Source organism: Cottoperca gobio, chromosome 6, assembly GCF_900634415.1.
Source record: "Cottoperca gobio chromosome 6, fCotGob3.1, whole genome shotgun sequence".
NCBI lineage: Eukaryota > Metazoa > Chordata > Actinopteri > Perciformes > Bovichtidae > Cottoperca > Cottoperca gobio.
Window position 1 is genome coordinate 22,288,391 of NC_041360.1, and position 18,669 is coordinate 22,307,059.

At 40.6% G+C, this 18,669-nt stretch overlaps 1 protein-coding gene across 3 annotated transcripts in view; it reads right to left on the minus strand.

Annotated features, from left to right (window-relative positions):
• peak1 (pseudopodium-enriched atypical kinase 1) overlaps positions 1-18,669 on the minus strand; it is a 90,685-nt gene that overhangs the window by 67,273 nt on the left and 4,743 nt on the right. For all 3 annotated transcript variants that reach the window (XM_029434476.1, XM_029434474.1, XM_029434475.1), the window contains one exon: positions 4,427-4,536. The gene's annotated coding sequence lies outside the window, so the exon portion shown is untranslated. The remainder of the gene's footprint in view (positions 1-4,426; positions 4,537-18,669) is intronic.

The window sequence follows — 18,669 nt, forward strand, 5'->3', positions numbered from 1 at the left end:
AAGGTTAAGGATGTCAAACTGACATCATTTTACGACTTGACCTTTGTTCCCTCAGCAGGTGATGGCAAGAGAAAGTGAAAAATGTATTTAAACATGCGGTTAGTGTTCTTGGGATATAGGACAGAAGACACATTCTCTTAAATATTAACTCTTCATCTATTGAAGGAATGTATCAGGTGCTAATGAATACTCAAGCCATTACTAATAGTTTCTGTGTTAGCTTATTTCATGAACATTAAATCTATAAACTGAACTGTCGTGAAAACCAGTTGGTGTGAGGGATATGTTTTCAAATCGAATCATAACCATATTGGTTATTGGTGTGAATGACTTACTTACACCAAGCATTTAAAAAATGGAATATAAAGAATATATTAAAAGCTACAACACATTTTTTAACTCCAATAAACTTGTGTTGGTGACGCAGAGGTTCCCTCTTGACTAATGGTTAGTGGAATGGAGCAGACAGCTGACCCGTAGATCATTTGATATTGATGTTTCAGACTTCTGTGACTCCCTTGGTGAAATTCACTTTCGCTCTCTGAGGTGCTCTGATGGGAACTCCAACAGCTGCTGGTTTCCACAGTCCACTTAGTGGAGCCTTGAGGGAAAGTCAGGGATTGAGAGAAAGAGGCAAAGCAGGAGTGTGATGGGAATACATGTTCCAGACACCCACTCATTTATTGATCTCCCCTGACCTTGGCTCCATTGACATGATGAGCTTCAAGGACAGACCACTATCCAAGGTCTATCTTTTTCCACTGTTCAACTACATTTCCTGGAAGTTAGATACTTTCTATGGCTTGATTGATTCAAACCTTATCAATGAGGTCCTAATGGGAAAACTCTCTCTCGCATTGTTGAAGTGGTAACTCTAGAGGCAAAAAGCACAGGGGCACATCATAACCCATTTATCAAGGACAATCACAGCGGGGAAATGCAGCAATCAATAAGCAGAGTAACCTAAAGAGCTTCCACGAGTCAACAGTGTGTAATCTTGATGGATCTATACGTACATACTGCCATTCAATACACACAGACTTTCAGAGTGGCCAGAAACTCCACAGGGACTTTAACGCTACACTTGGTACATGTAGCAAAGCCCCGGGCATCTAAACAGAACATTAACAGTCTGGTAAAACTAGGGGTGTACAAATGTAGTTTTTATGTGAAGCCATCACACTGCATCATATCTAACTTTATATACAGTAATCTGTAATCTGTCAATATTTTCTCATATCGGCATTACGACATATAGCTATACACCTTTTTGGTATTGATGGTCTTCGAATATATTAGCGCCTGCTCTACAACTTGAACCATAAAACATGTCAGTAACACCGTAGAAAGAAATATTCCTTGATTACCTGAATAATATATGTTTTAATAAAAAGGTTTATAGTGAATGACGACAGCTATGATAGACTAATTATTTGACATAATCTGCTACTCAAGGTCTCTAAGTTCCTCTGTTAAAAAACATCATGTGTTTAAATACTCCCTCCCTAAAATGGGAAAGTTGTTACAAACAAAAAAGGGCTGAGGTTACAGCGAAGTGTTTAAACTGCGTCTGTTCTAACAATCGTAATCAAGGGATTAAGTCAAAAGGAGGGGAGTTGATGGGCCCTGACATGAGAGTTCATTTGCTGCGTGTTTGGCTGTTGTTTTTCGTTGCATCTGTTCATACAAAGGAAGCTGCTGGAGATGAAGGAGAGAAGAGAGAGTAGCAGCAGGATGGAATGAAAGTCATTCGAATGATATTTTAGCGCTGCTGATTTGGAATTCTGCAATTGTAGTGTGGGTACAATTTCCTATGAATCACTCTACATGCAGTACATACAAAACTCTGGATCATAAATCAAATATGTTAAGTCCATCTATATCCATATGGTCAAAAGCAATTCACTTTCTCAGGTTCTCAATTGAACAATCTCTCCGGTTCAGTCTTACGCAGTCATATGCAAACTGTGCTAATTTGCTTTGGGGTAGAACGAGGATGTTGCCAGCAATTGATTTGTATTCCCTTCAGAAGGCGGTTGAAGATGCTTGCGGTACTTTCCGAGCCACGAGAGCAATGACCAGAAGCACACGGAGCGTTTTATTTTCCTTTAAACAGAATCATTAAGTCGTCCTTGCAAATGGATCCTTTTGTTGGTGGATGTTTTCTTCCTATGCAATCTCTACTAAAGAGTGTTACTAAACACAGCACACATGTTGGCTTTGGCAACTGTTATACGGCTCTGACTTTACCGCTGCTGCCATCATATATTCATGGATAATTAGAACCCCAGACACCCCCCCCCCACCCCATCCCCAAACTTACTAATTAAGTTCCCCAGAGGAAATCAAGAAAAGATGCGGTTGCCACATACTTGCATCCTCTCGAACACATTAAAGTTAATGACCTCACTATCAGTGAATCAGCATTTAGGAGGATAATTACGTGAACAACAACCCGCTCAAATCATCTCCCCCTGATCCTCCATGAGACTAGATGGCGCAGGGTCTATCAGTGGGAGCCTGTGAACACAGAGCAATGTGTGGCGGTTGGCCTGGACTCAGCCAGAGAGCTTGCAGGTCCAATTACACTCAAGACATTTCAAAATCCATCTAAATACAAATGTGGGATTTTGCAATGGCAGTAATTGGGTCTTGGAATCATGAGAGACCTCACAGTACCCTGATCCCCTAAACCTTTGCATTAAACAGTGGAATACTATTTGCATTAAATAGTACACTACTAGTGGCAAAATAATGATTAAAATGGCACTAGCATATAAAAGGCTAAATCTGTATCAATAATGACTTCAGCACTTTTCAACCTTCTGAAAGTCTAAGAAAGTAACTAGAAGTAAAAGTACTATTTTATCTACATCGAGGATCAAAATACAGTAGTAGATACGCAAACAAAATGTGTATTAAAAATCTAAAAATAAACCTGAATTCCCCCCCCAAAAAAATGCAACGCATTCATATTTCTATACACAGAAATAGATATAGGCTACTGCAAATGCTCAACATCAACTGTCCCAAAAAGACAGAACGACTTAACTCACATCTAAAACAAATTTAATGTGTCAGGGAGGAGGAAGACGAAAAGGAATGGAAAATATGTACAGTCAATGACAACTAGGACAGCAATGACAACCATGTTGGCATTAAATGCAGAGGGACTTACTGAGAAAACACATCAGACAACATAGCGTCTCAAAGCAGGGGTTAATAATAACTACCAAAACAGAACAAAAGCAAAACATGGCCAGAAATAGCTGCTGAGCTTTGTAGGTGATGTGAAGCTACAGTTTTGAAATACCTTGTTCATGAAGTCAGAAGTGATGAAATCATTTCCCAGCAAGAGAAAGAGGAGTGTAATGCTAAAATAATCATTCCGTAACAAATCAATCATTTGAACTTGGCTGGTATTAAACTCCAACATGTCAAAGTAGTCCGCTAAATTGAAATACAAATATAATATGAAATGCTTCCAGCATGCTGTATTGCAGTCACAATGACATATCTTATCGTAGTAGTACTGATAATGTGTGGGGGAAAAACATACCAAGATGTGTGTTTGACCTCTGACCTCTCCCTTGGTCATGGGTACTATAACAACACGTTGCATGTTAGGCTTCTCAGTATGAGCTGAGATGGGGAGACTTTACTTAAAAACAAATGGGTTGTGGAGAGACCTACACTGAGTTACAGACAGACACACATCCGCTCCAACAACAGCCAAGTTCACAGGGTGAGGTTGTTGAGCCGTTTGAGAAGTTTGACTGCTGTGTAATTGTTCCTCTGTGCCAAAGCGTGAGAATACTTGTTACAGAAAGGCAGATTTATAGAGGGGCAGGAACAAAGTCAAAGAACTAACAAACATCAGCTTAGGCAGTAAGGGTAGAAACGAAAGCACGCAATATGGCCGTTAAGTCTCCCTGTGCAAGGATGACTAACCCTGTGTAGAGGTATAACAGACTAAGTCTACTTCAAATATTATGTAAAGTCAAAGCATTCAGAATGAATAACCAGGCTGTCTTTGAAGCGCCAGTTCTTAATCTAGTTTTTGCCTCGATGTGATGATGTTGTATACTTGTGCTGCAGTTTATTCGTACACAAACCAATGTTCCTCAAGTCTTAATGGCCTTTACAGGCCCACAACAGCACCAGTTCCCAACCCAAGCTCTTAAAGAAGAAGAAGAAAGGGGAAAAACTCCCTCAGCAAATGAAATTGTGTAAAACAGTCAGTTTTGATGTGCAGTAGCTTGTAGAAGTTTAATGCAACAGATCTGTCTGCACATTCAAAACTGTAATGTACAAAAAGAGTCTTTTACTAACTGTATAGATTGACGCAGTCATTTTATCGTGCTTAATTGTGCAGCCTTACTGCAGAACACATAATAACAGGAAACTAAATGTAGACTCTGCTTACCTGCCAGGTTATGCAGCTCCCTGTTGTCTTGAGTGTTGTATGTTTGGAAGCAACAGAACTCGCTGATTCAGACAACGCCACGGGGCATCTAAGGGCTGCAGCCAATTTTCCTGCAGACAAGGGAGGCAAGAGGCGAGAGGGCAGATGTCAGCTTAATGTCACCAACCATCAAGTGCTCCGGGTAAGCTCCTACTCCTGAGAAGTCACATACATACAGGCTAATTAAAAAGAATGGATTTGTGTTGCGAAGTGACAAACTGACAATAACTATTTTGTGTATTCACAAATGCACAGAATCATTTCTCATTCACTACTCGTTTGGATGTTACTAAATATAGCAAATCGCTAAATGCTGATGACCACTTCAGGGACAAGTCTATTTTGCTTTCACAAAACAATCCCACAATTGTGTAAAACTGAGCAGCAGACAGAGTTGTGATCTTTGTTTGAAAATTGGCATATTCCATAACTGGAGATGGCTTCCACAAGAGAAAAGGGGTATTGGGACAGATCCTCCCTATTCATCAGGTATGAGTAAGAAATAATAGGCAGTGCCTCTCTATCAGGGTATCTACATATTGTTACAGTACACATTTGATGAATTCTAGGATCTTTTTTAATACCTCTAAAAGAAAAAGAAAAAATACCTGACGGCAATGTGAAATTATGTGCCGATTTATTTAGTTTATCCCCTTAAAGTCATTTAGCCCTTCAATACAAAATCTTTGAATGAGTAAGATTGTTTGTTTTCTTTTGGATTGCTTTAAATGCCTCTTTAGCCTGCCATACAACTATCTATACATATACTAACTACTAAAGATACTGTGAGCATCTCTGCAGATGTGTCAGTCTGTTTCTCTTCTCATCCAAGATGTGAGGCGCATAGCTGATCACCCGCTCACTGCCCCGTGCTGGGGCATGGGAGCACATAGTGCTGGAAGACGAGGGTAGGGTAGGGGTGGGGGATTTATTTTTACATTACATTACAGGTCATTTAGCAGACAAACTTATCCAGAGCGACTTACATTGAACTAAGTACAGGGACAGTCTCCCTGGAGCAACTCAGGGTTACGTACCTTGCTCAGGGGTACAATGGTGGCAGCCTGGTATTGAAGTCCCGACCTTCTAGTGTTTTGTTTGGAAGGCGTACCTCTAGGCCATCACCACCCCTTTAATAATATTTTAATAATATTTCTCCAATATCCGAGTGTGGTCGCATTTCTAGAAGGAAACACGTCTTACAGAATGCATGCCGCTGATCGTTTTCCGAGACAGTAACTTGTAAACAAACCACACGTGTAGTGGCACCAGTTGTGCTCTCACGTCACGCCAGAGTGTCCAGCCGGTGGCTTCTTCTCCGAGTCAGCAGACGGTTATGCCCAGCTCTGTCCGAATCCAACCACAAGTAACAAGGCACCAACTGAATGAGAATGAGCCTATAAACACTGTCTCCCACTTGATGTGGGATAATATTCATCAACATTCACATCACCCAGTCGAAAAGCCACAGCGCATTCATAGTGCCAGCAGAGTAACGAACCGTTGCAAAGTCTCCACAACACCGTCTCGTCCCAATTCTCATTTGAAGCCATGAGTCAACAGAAATTAGACGTGAACCACTCCCCTGCATTAAATTAATCCGTGCAGGCATGGCATTCTGCTTTCGCCCTCTTCATACTGTAGTCTGCTCAGGCAAGAAACCAAGCTATATAAGGAATTGTTAGTGTAGAGCCCAGCTAGTGGCTCTAAACTATTAGAGCCAAGGGTTTAGAGGTGGGGAGTCTGTTTACACTGAAAGCCTTTTTATTTTTTGGTTTTAAGAGGGTCCACTTGCTAAACATGACTCTGGCTTTAATGTTTAATCCAACACTAATATTGGCTTCCAGTGGGCAGAGGATGGGGGGAGGGGAATAGCATGTTTGTGTGAACACATGCAGGTGTGTGAGTGTTGTACACGTGGTTGGGTGAGGAAAAAAATCTAACTAACTTATTGTAACATAATATCTCAATCCTATTTTAGTATGATCTTGCATTGATACAAGAGGTTTGGCACTAGTGCCATTACGAGACCATAGGCTACATCCTAATGAAAGTAAGACCACTTTCAGGTAGAACATTTGTCCAAGATAACAAAATGCTACACATATCACAAATACAAAAAGTCTAATAAATATGTGAAGTCAGGCTAATTCTGGGCTTACCGTTGCTCCTGGTTTTAGCTGTGACCACTACCTTCCTCGGGCTCTAATTTGACAGTGCACTACAGTATTTCTACGTAGGCAGATAGCTAAACAGCTCCATATGTCCTTTCATGGCAGTTAAGCAATGGTAATCAGGGCTGATACAGAGCTGAGCACACCAGGCTATTGCTACTGTGATGCAAACTGTTTTATTGCATCCCAACAGCTTGACTGCAGTTTGTGTCCACTGTTTGAGCTGTGCCTATATTCTAATCTTCATTCTTGATTTACAGGCAGCTGCGATGTTGCCATGATGGACAACCTGTATGCATAAAGTTTGGGAAACGATCACTCGAAGACCAAAACCAAGAGTCGGTGTCGACCTGCCGGGAGTCGAGTACAACATTTGAAAGGATAAGACGTGAGCCTTGGGCAACATGCACATGCCTTTGATCTCTGAGACTGAGATCCCTATGGGAAGGAAACATGCCAAGCTCCACACATCCTGAATCAAAGACTTTGCATGATACTGGCCCTCAAACCACATATGACATTATTGTACTTGGCTGGCTTTTAGAGAAAGTTTCAAGAGACATTGACAAGCTAACTTATTACAATCCTGTTCATGAAAGACAGACCATGGCAAAGAAATGTGGTTCAAAGAAAAAGAGTGTAGAGCTATAGGAGATGATTGCCAGGAAGATACTATTGGGCATTGTTAAACTGAAAATAGAACAGCTAAAGACTGCTTTAAATTCTTCACTTGGGCCAAGATCCTCTGTTTTGGTGACCCACTTCTGCTTTATTTTGGTGGCAAATAACACAACATTTGAAGCTGATAAGTATATTTTCAGACTTCAGACTGACGGACAATAAGTGTGCTCCTCAACATTTCTGGAACATGAAATGCACAGATCAGTGTTTCCCTTACCATTGCCTTCGCTCCGTTTTGCGAAGGGCGGGGCCTCGCACCTGACGCCCCCCTCCCGTCGCACGGCCAGCACCCCCCCCAAAGCAGTAAACCTAGGGGAAACACTGCAGATGTTTCCTTCTCTTAATGTAGCTAGATTGGTTGTGTGTGCAGACTAAGTGGGCTGGGAGGCCACAGGACGGGCAGTCGACAGTTTGCAATGGTCCATGGAGCATGTCTTCAGGCCAGGACCCTGTTCCCATGACAGCAACAATGGAGAGTTCACCATGAACTGAACAAGAGCATGGAAAGTGTTGCATTCCGGAGTAAAAGAAAAAGCTTTTAGAGATCCTGAGGCTGCAAAGGAAGAATTGGCAAGTTTTTCTCGAAGATGTGATCAAATCCAGTGACTAAATTACATTTAACAATAAAAAATGAAAAATAGATAAATAGCTGCAGGTTGTGTGAATCAAAAAACTGGAACAACATCTGACAAAAATATGGACACAAAAAGACAAAAGAGTCACACAAGTCTGAAAAAAACCTAACCCAACATAAGCCTGCCACTCTGTCTCCATGGTAAAAGGATTATGTCATGACTCAAGCATCGTGAGGAAAATGCAGCCTTGGTAAGCTGTGACAAGTGACTGATAGGATATAATATTTGTGAAAGAATAAGCATGCAAGCCAAGCGGCTAGACAAATGACTGGAATGGAGAGCTACCCTGTAGTACATTAGCCATGATGTCATTATTGTGCATCTTGGAGCCAAGACAGAAAAAGCGTCCTTACTGATCCGCGAGCAGAGGGCTTGCATCACATTTAGATGGAATCAGACTCTAAATTTAAATATGATTCTGCAGAAGGACAGGAAAGAACCGGCATATCCTGCATACAAATTACGTAACAAGACTCTCCTTTTATCACGGCCTTTACCACATACTTCCTTTTTCTTCTTTCCATAGTATTTGTGTTTATTTCCACCACCCCGGTTTCTCCTCTCGACTCCCAAACTTTGTCTTCTAGCTCTCTCCATACGATAGGCCCACTGTTCAACTCCCAGGGCAGGCAGCTGGCTCTACATCAGACACATGCGAGGACAAAGGGGAAACTCCAGATTGTCGTGGTGAAGGCAGCCACCCGTAGCAGTGTTCAGTGGGATTCCGGTTGTTTATGGTTGGCACTAATTACAGATCGGCGGACTCACCAAGCTCTAGAAACTCCAGTTGGTATAAAGAAAACACAGAAGTGCTTTAGACAGAAAGACAGACTGACCATTGAAACTGTCTCCACTTGCAGCAAGCCAGATAAAACATGGAGAGATGTAAACTCAATGGGTTGGCTTAAAGACATCACTCAGGATCAAGCACACGCTCCCTGGAGAAGGCCATTAACCCGCGCAGGGGCACAATGTTGCAGTTTTACTGCTACCCTGAGGGGTGGTTTAGTCAGCATTTTGAGTATGTATAGAATTGAATTCACACTACAGGCTGTTGTAAAGCTAATCATGAAGATAATCTTCCTCTTCAAAGCGCCGTCTCCCACTTTGCAATCAGTGTAAATCCCTAGTGGCAGCATTTTTCAGCAAAGTGCTGACATGAGTTTTATAAGTGATATTTTGCAGGGAACCCCTGTGCAAGATGACTTAAAAAGAAGTCTGCGGTTAACAGATGCTTAGGAGATTTTACCGTTATGTTGTACGACATGGGACATGACTCCTGCTTTTATGCCTCCACGTCTGTACAGCATCTTGACTGTGGGTGTATCATTTATATTCCTCACAAAGCTTCGACTGACAAGTTAATAAACAATCCCACACTGGAGGTGGGCATGTATGTGAATTGTTGATAGCAGAGACATAAACATATGAAGGAACGCAGCGTATGAAAGCTAAAAAGCTGTGACCCACCTGTGGCAGATAACGGTTTCTTTGAGCATCAGGTGTCAATCAAGGAAAATCAGCAAAATGATGAGTGTTGCAGTCCCTTTGAAATGTGCACTGCAAAGGAATGCTGAATCCAAACAGAGCAGCACACTGTTTTGCAATTAAACACGGAAGTATGTTTCATTTTCCTCTCCGCTGGTTGGAACCCCTTTTATTATACAACTACCTGCCACTTTTATTTTGTGGATGAATGCCAATCAGTGGTTTCTGTAACGAGTTACATTCTTGCTTTTTATTAAAAATAAGAAAGAAAGGACAAACAAAATGCCACTAGTGATATTTATAATAATTATTTACATGAAACACTGATTAAAATTTCACAAGATGTTAACTATGATATGACAAGGATCAAATGTATTTTACTACAATGTATATATAAATAGACTGTAAGACACACAAGCGATGTTTGATATGTTTGCTCTATTCATTAATATTCTTTATGTCCCTTGCTGTAGTATAAAACGACTGTGACAAACCTGTTTAATTAAAGCCATTTATGAAGAAAGCCAGCCTGATTAATATGCATGTCCTCCTTTCTGTCATGCTTCCATACTAAGCCTAATTCTTGCTTATACAGTAAAAGTTAATTAACATGTCTTGCTTAACTAGCTGAGATGTAATGGGAGACTCATGAGTGTGTGTGCAAAAGAGATAGCTTTAATTAAAAAGAGAGTGGTGATGCATGTAGGGTGAATAAGGGTTTTATTTACACATATATATATATACATGTATTTTATATATATATATATATATATATATATATTTTTTTTAATATATAAAATATATATATATATTTTATATATATATATATATATATATATATATATTTACATATATTTACATATATATATATATATATATATATATATATATATATATATATATATATATATATATATTTACATATATATATTATATATATGTATATATATATATAATATATATATAAAAAAAAATAAAAGCAGTTCACAATGACCTCGAGTAAGAACAACTGCCTCTTAAACTGCTTTGGAACACGGATCACTGTTTTTTTTTTACGCTTTGTAACAACTGAACCCGTTTCACATTCTCAGCGGCACACTGAACAGAAATGAGAACACAAACGGGGACATATTACAGTGCAAGAAATGGTATCATCGTTCCTATTTCAGTCTCGCTTGAGTGCTCTTTCCACCCCAAAAGACCACCTTGCTTTTTCCGATGCTAAAAGAAACAAACACAGAAAGAGTTTCCTCTGATCTTTGCAGAGTCCCCATCACGTGTTGGTGCAGGTGTTCTGCCTACAGGGAAGAAGATGTTCTGACACAAGGGAGAAATATGCAAGCCAGAATAAATACTCATGTGTATATATTCTCCATTTACATCTTTTCTTCTTCAGCAAAGAAAACAAGCACGCTTTCAACATTTTGATTGAAAAGCCAAGGAAAAAAACAATGCCAATGTTTAAACATCACATTTTCGCTTTGAACTTGCAATATGCTGTCCCAGTAGTAGAGTCCAGACATAAAATTAACTGAATACTGGAGCCGGTTGTGCAGTGGGCTCGTTTGCTAGCATTGTGCTTATTGGCTGGTTTGTGAACAGCCACTGTTCCTGTCAGTCAACAGTCCTCCGGATCATAGCGCTTCCAATTCCTCCTCCTCCTCTTCCTCCTTCCATGGCCCAGATCTACTGGCAGAAGGCCAATATCTGGGCAGGACACCCACCTGCTATCACAATGACACACTCACGCACACCAAAGTTTCACAAGCAAGCAGTCAATTCAAACACCGAATCCACAAACCAAAACAACATAAGGACTTCCGTTCCTTACTTCCTCAAAGTGCAACATGCTCTCTTTCACACCATTCTCAGACAGATGTGTCACACGCTTGTCTCATCCCCTGCAAACGACCAGCCAGGAGCCCCCGTCAGTCTGCCAGCCTGATATAGCTGTGGCATGGGCCTGGGGTGGGCCAGGGACTGAAGGAATGGGTGTGTTTGTTTTTCTTGCCATTTAGCTTTTAATGTGATCCAGATCATGTCACGCACCACACAACAGGCGCTTACGGGGGGGGGGGGGGGGGACTGTGACAGAGATTCTGCATGCACTGATATTGCTAATGAGATCACAGCATGGATGGGCTGTGTGTGTGTGTGTGTGTGTGTGTGTGTGTGTGTGTGTGTGTGTGTGTGTGTGTGAGTGTGTGAGTGTGTGAGTGTGTGTGTGTGAGTGTGTGTGTGACAGCGACAGCGACAGCAGTTTAAAAAGGTAATTTGAGATGTGCCCTCACTCAGCTGGGTGACTTGGAAATGGGGTGAGTCTGCAAATATAATTTGAGCAGCACCAACAGGATTATTTGCGGAAAAGAGTCTTGCTGTGTCAGGCAAGGTCAGGCAGCGGATGTGTGTTTACAAGTGATGACGTGGTAAATACTGGGTGATGCATTTTTACCGTGAATGTGGCATAATCACCCAGGAATGCTAAGTGACAAATACTGTAACAGTACAACTGTTTCTCTGTTTGCCAGTTAATTGGCTTTGTCCTCACTTCATAATAAATCCACACATGATTTATTTTCATTATCAATAAAAGGAATGTGAATAATTAACCAGTTAACTGTTAACTGACAATCAGAATCAGTAAAGCTGAGTTAAACTTAGAGGAGCACCACCTTAAATCTCAGCCCACCTTAAGTGAGCCTGAGCAGCGGGGTCTTGAGGAGTTGTAGCCTTTAAACTTTATGTGCATCGGTTTAACCTTTTTGTGCATCGGTTATCGTTGCAGCTGGGCGGCTTGTTATGCACACCACAGCACCCCTGCATCCAACCCACTAATCTGTTGGTTAATGGGTAACGATCAGGTTAACAAGGATCGGCTATCTGTCAGAAGAAATAATCTAAATTAGCATCCCTAATCAATACGGAAGACTTTGTGGTCAAAGCCTACCTGCACTTTTGAGTTAAAGTTAATTTTCAAATGAAACTGTGTGACATCTAGGGGTGAGCACTAATTCAATATTACAATTAGTCTCCTGATGGAATTACAGTGAGTTGCTAGGTTATGTTATTTAGCTTACCCTCGTTGATGGGGTGAACAAAACAATAGAAACGCCTGTCAGTATAAAACACAACAATTCAACAGCACCATCTCAAACTGCATCCTCCAAAAATGACCATACAGTTTAATAAGCACATCTCTAAAACAGTTTCAACCAAAACTGAACTGTATAACCTTCGTGAAGGAATGATTTATTGCAGGACTGTTGTGAAAGACTGTAGAGAGTCCCAAACCATATGGAGATACCACATGGAGAGTGCAAGAACTGGGGTTGCTCCGTTTTGGATGCTTGTATTTTCCCCAACATGTTTCCAATAGAGACCGTTGAGAATGAAGAGAAATGTAGGAAGTCGTCTCAGTAATCAATAAAGTGACAAACATCTGGCAAAGCCATCTCCGCTGCAAACCTTCTGCTCACCGTGATCATAGCTATCATCATCATCATCATCATCATCATCATCATCCTTCTACATTATAAAGAATGTAAACACTGTGAGGAATTTAATTAAAGCATGACACAGCCGGATCATCTAGTGTTGAGGTGGTGCAATAGACGGGTAGAACATCTACTGTGGACAGTCGTTAAACCAAGTATTAAACTACCTTTAATCTGCATCTTAATGCAACAACAAATGTCATTTTAAAAACATTACGATACTGATAACCCTCTATCCTACTATGGATTTCAGTGACCTAATGACTGCATTGTACACACCCAAAAGAAGGATTACTATTTGTATATGACGTAGGAATTTTGTTTATATGTCCTTACATTTTGCTTAATGATCTATGAAGTGGGACATGGTAATAACACTGATTAGATAGAAGCTGCACTCCACTGGCAGTATGTATATCTGCCAGCTACTACAGTCCAAGACAGCACTTAACACAATGTTCCCAATAGCTCAAATCAGCCAAAGCCAAGCCAGAGAGGTATTAAAGTCGTCGCTGTTCATCATTGAATTAGGACAAGATTAGACAGGTCCATAAAAAAAGACAAGGGGTCTGACTGTAAGAACAAGCGATAAGCAGCAAAGCATTTTTAAATTTCGCATTTAGATGGGAATAAGTGAGTCATGATGACCTAGTTTACATTCAGAACTGTGGAGGAAAGATTTTATACAGTCGCAGAGTCAGGAAGAGTCATTAACAAGTGTGGATTTGCAGAGAAACGCCACACCCACCACCCCCATCATCCATCTCATCTGCAATTTATGAGACTTCTATATTCCACTGGGCTTTGTCAAGATGCAGATTAAGAACCATATTGAACATTTAGTCCATAAACCATACAGAATACATCCACACAACTAAAAGGAAACCTGCAATACCAAGCTCCAAAAAAAGCACAGTTTATAAAATGTTACCTTCCGCAGACAAAGTAACTGATTAACGTTCTGATATCCAACACAATTCAAACTCCAAAAAACCTACCATACTTCAAACTGAAAGGCTTCAGATTAATGTACGAGATAAATATTGAGGCATGCAAGTGGCCCCCATCCAGCCCTGTAATCTCCAACAGCAGGGAGAGCTCAGGTTCACCATGGTAAACAAGTCCAACAACAGCAAGTTATGTCTGAGAGATTGCAGCTCAACACACATAGCATGTTATTTTAAGATGCAGGCTGAGTCCAGGAGAGTTAGTGAGGTCAAAATCTGGCCAAAAGCAAGGATCCTTCTGTGCTCTCAACACATTTGAGTAAGCCAGAATTGTGTTGCCTCCCCATAGCCACAACCACACGGAGGCTTTGTCCCAACACAAACAAATACTTGTGTAGATAGATCGCTGCGGATCCTTCAAGGGAGGATTATCCTGCCATATATGGAGTTCAATACAGTATCAAGGCAGTTAAAGGTTAGAGATCATGTAACACTAATCTAAAACTCAATTTAGTATATATATTCACAAGAAAAGCATCCCCCCAAGAGTGTAGAGAGGAAGGCATTTTCTCCCTGGACAGACTTTGTCCGGAGAGTTTCTGTTTGCCTGTTTGGTGACATTTGTCAAGTGTAAAGTTAGTCAGGGTCTATGATCGTCAGTCTATCGGTCACGGCAAATCCCTGAGAGGAGTAGCCACTGGGCCAGACTGGTGCCAACACACCCCTAGATCAAAAGCCTTACTGGAGAAACACTGTTGATGCAGGGGATACTTTTCACCTGTTCCAGACAAACATGATGACAGTGTTGGTAATGTAAATAGTGCATCTGCAGGTGTGCACACATGCTGGGTGAGTTCAAATATATGCGGCTGCTTGTCACTTTATTCACAGTGCTGACAGTGAATTGTATTTGTATTTCCTAGTTATTTGCTTTATGCCATATACATCCACACCCAGATTTAAAATAGCCAGAAATGCAGAACTGTGGGACTGAGTCTGGAGGCATTTTGGCCCTAAATGAAATTGGAAACCAAAATTATCAAGGGATTTTGATCTCCAACCACATATTGTTGGGTCTTTATTGGCCATCTTTCGTTCCAGCCTCAGGCTGTGAGCTGTGTTAGTGCTCAGACTGAGCTGTGTATTCTGAGCTAGGAATTGCAAAACTCTGAAAGAAAGAATAATTTATTCAGTGATGGTTTCCACATTTCATGGTAATAAAGAAAGCGCAGCTTAATCTCCTGAGAATTCCGTGTTCAAGAGTTTATAGCAAAGTTCCTTCAAAGACAATAATTAAATGGTGAAAAATTAGGCCACATGGAATAATTATTGCATGCAACATTCTTTGTTGTTGGCTTGGGACTTTTAAGGTCAAGTTTCCACAGATCTATGAACAATAGGCTAGAGACATAATGTGATACATTTATAGCCACAACACTGTGACACAAGAATTCTGTTGTGTGGTTTAGTGGTAAGTAAGTTTGCAGTATATAGGAACTGAGATTAGTCTGATAGTCAGGCTGTATGTGCATTTTGTTTCCAGTCCATTTGTCAGTTTCTGTGGGGGCATGATTTGATTTTCCCTATTAATGCATTGAGCGATGGCTGCTCGGACATTTCCAGTCTACGCTGAAGCTGCTGGGTATGAAGCATGCATTAATCTTATACTATCTTTTTACAGAAAATGCAATATTGACAAAACAGGACAATTTACTGGTTGAATATGTGATACTGCAGAACAAGGTATATTCAGAGGGCATCGTCGCTGCTTTAACATGGACAGTTACTAGAGAGACAAGGCTGTGTTCAATGATATCCAGATTTATTGAAGACTGTGCATGCTCAATCTAGCTTGTGTGTCAATTTATCACATAGAGCAGGGGTCTGGGTGAGGGTCAGGTCTGGGTGAGGTACGTGCGACGCACATTTCTTTTAGAGGAGGGAATGTGAATGCGCAAAGCAAAAACAAAAATTGTAATAAAACCTAAGACTTATTAGTTACCATTAGTCCTGCTACCACTCTATGCCATTTTCGTACTGTCTTCACAAGGAACAAGATGATAATGTGATAAAAGTGGTTGAAAATGTCAGGAGAAGAATGTTAACATCAGTTCATATGCATTAATGTAGCTTACTAGTTCAAGTTAACAAACCAGCACAGGATATGTATGCTAGCAATGCATGATAAACTCTCATGGAAAAGAATGAGTAAATGAACATATTGTAAGTATTCTATATGCTACATGCAATTTAGTCTTCATGAGCAGTGATAACGATACGAGATGTCCCAATCTGTCTGCTGACACAGCTTGTTAACGTCACCAACTTTAGTTCCCCCAACAACAGCTTTCATTGGCTCGGGTGCTTCTCTAATCAAGGGAACCGCAAAGAACGTTGGTTTGTATTTTGAGCTCTTTAGCGAAAATGTAGAACAAATATATTCAAATTCTGCTTTGTGGCTTTCTCTAAAAATGAACTATTACTCTTTAGCTTTCTAGTGAAAATAAATTGGAATCTCTTGAATACTGTTGAGGGGCTACAGCCACAACATCACTCATTATTTCTGCTAGTAAGTGGGAGCCTGAGAAATAACAGAACATATCAACCTTGGAATGCAATGCAGCTGGAACTCCAAATGCAACGGAAGGAATCTCCAAACGAAGCCTTTGGTTTCAGGGTCACAGAGTGAACTTGAGGCCAGAATGTACATACACTGTGTGAAAATATGCGCGGAAACAACACCAATTCGTCAAGGCTCTTATCAGTAATACTGTTATGCAAAGTTGGAATACAATAGTGAGTCGACTTTGCCTATTGCCAAGACTCTGCAAAAATATTCAAACTAAACCCACCTGGTGTTTAAACCATGTCTGAGTGATAGTCTCCATGCCAGGGTGAAAACCTAGAGGGGTTTGAGACAGAAGTGCAACGTCAGGTCATTCAACATCTAAAATGTGAGAGCATTCGTTCTGCATGCTGCCACATTTTTATCCATTAGGCTTTCCACTGACGGCCAAAAGCAACAACAGCTACTATAACGTCTGACATGACCCACATCAATCAGCTGTTAAAAAGACTTTAACAAGACACTGTAGTTCTTTTTACAAGCAGGGAGACAGGTGAGAGGTCTGGAAGATGTCAACAATGAAAAGGCCTTACATCATCACTGGCTCTGGTTCAGGCCTTTGTTTGATGGGAGCCCACAGGACAATGATGATGGCAGGAGTAGTGTATCCCACACCCACTATTTAGTTCAAAAGGAGAATATGTGACACCATTAAATCACTGAGTCCAACAGCTTCAGCCCATTAAGTCGGTTTAAGATATGGTGAATAGCTGAACTCTTCCTGCCCTGTGAGGAGGAGACACACTTTTAAATCACACGCTTTTGTGAAAGGACACAGTTTGACAGGTAGAGCAGCAGCAGACAGCTTTCAGCTAGAGTTAAGTCATTAAGGTCATCCCCTAAGCTAATTGTCCTCATATGTATGCATAGCAAAACAGCTGTTAATGCATTCTAACTTATTAATGAAAACTGTACCGACGATAAACTTGTCTAAAGGCTGGATATGAGCATCCTCGCTACAGGAGGATGTGCTTTTTTTTTGATTCATTCAACAGTTTGTATATGCAGCATTGTTACATTATTACCTCAAATCGGATAACAGCTCATTAAAAAAAGCTCATTTTCAAGGTCAACACCTTAGCTGACAGCTTATCAGAAAAGCCCTAGCCTTGAGTTTCCCAGATAATCACACATTGTTACAAAGTCAACATGCCTTTAAATGTGAAATGGAAACATTTTTAAAGTGTTTGAAGTTTATCAGCTCTCTTGAAGCGGTGACTAAAAGGCACGGTAACATAGAATACAAAGGTAATACCTTAAAGATTACAGTCATTAATATGTGCAGATCATCTTCTGATGGAAATTTCTTGACTATTAAGTTGATCAATTCATTTCTACTTTATTAGATCACATACAAGGAGATCCTAAAAATAAAAATAAAAACATAACTCCTATTAATAAAATTGTCACTTTTAATGCAATGCTGTAGATCAAATGTTGCTGGTTATATGGACTCATGCATGCTAAAAGAATACATCTTTACCAAGTTGCATGTTTGACCTATAACATGCACATGAGCACAGGGACACAAAAACAAACATGAGCACAGCACACACAATGTTGCAGGTGGTGAAACATTGAGGATTGTCCCGGTCTCACAGATCAAATATCCTGGTAGGAGGAGACGTATTCTGCTTTGATATAAGATGACAGTGTCACTGCAAACTGCTCCTTTAAATCACCCACCATGTAGCAACCAGCTACGCTATCAGAGACTGATACAAAAGTGACTCATAACTCTGATGACACTTGGCTGACCTGGCATAACACTGATGACATGCAAATGTCAAACAAAGTGACTTCATCTGATAAGATTACATGAAAATTAAAGAATACAGCTTCTAATTCATCAAAACAGGCTTTTTGGTAATCAAAACAAATTCTTGATGTTTCACCATTCATCTGAGTGACTTTTGGAGTCCAGAGGATTACTTTAATTTGTTCTGACACCTTCCCACCTGGATGACTCAGCTGACGCTACACTGGCTTTTGGTAGGTGCAGTGTTATTGCCCGATAGCTGCAAAATGTACTCGGTATATGCTGGAGCTGCCAACGCGAATCATCAAGACGAGAGATCCAAAACAAAAAACTGGGCTCCAGCTCTGCCTTGATTGCAGACAAAGCTGAAGTTTTAGACATGGCTGCCTTCCAGCCCAAA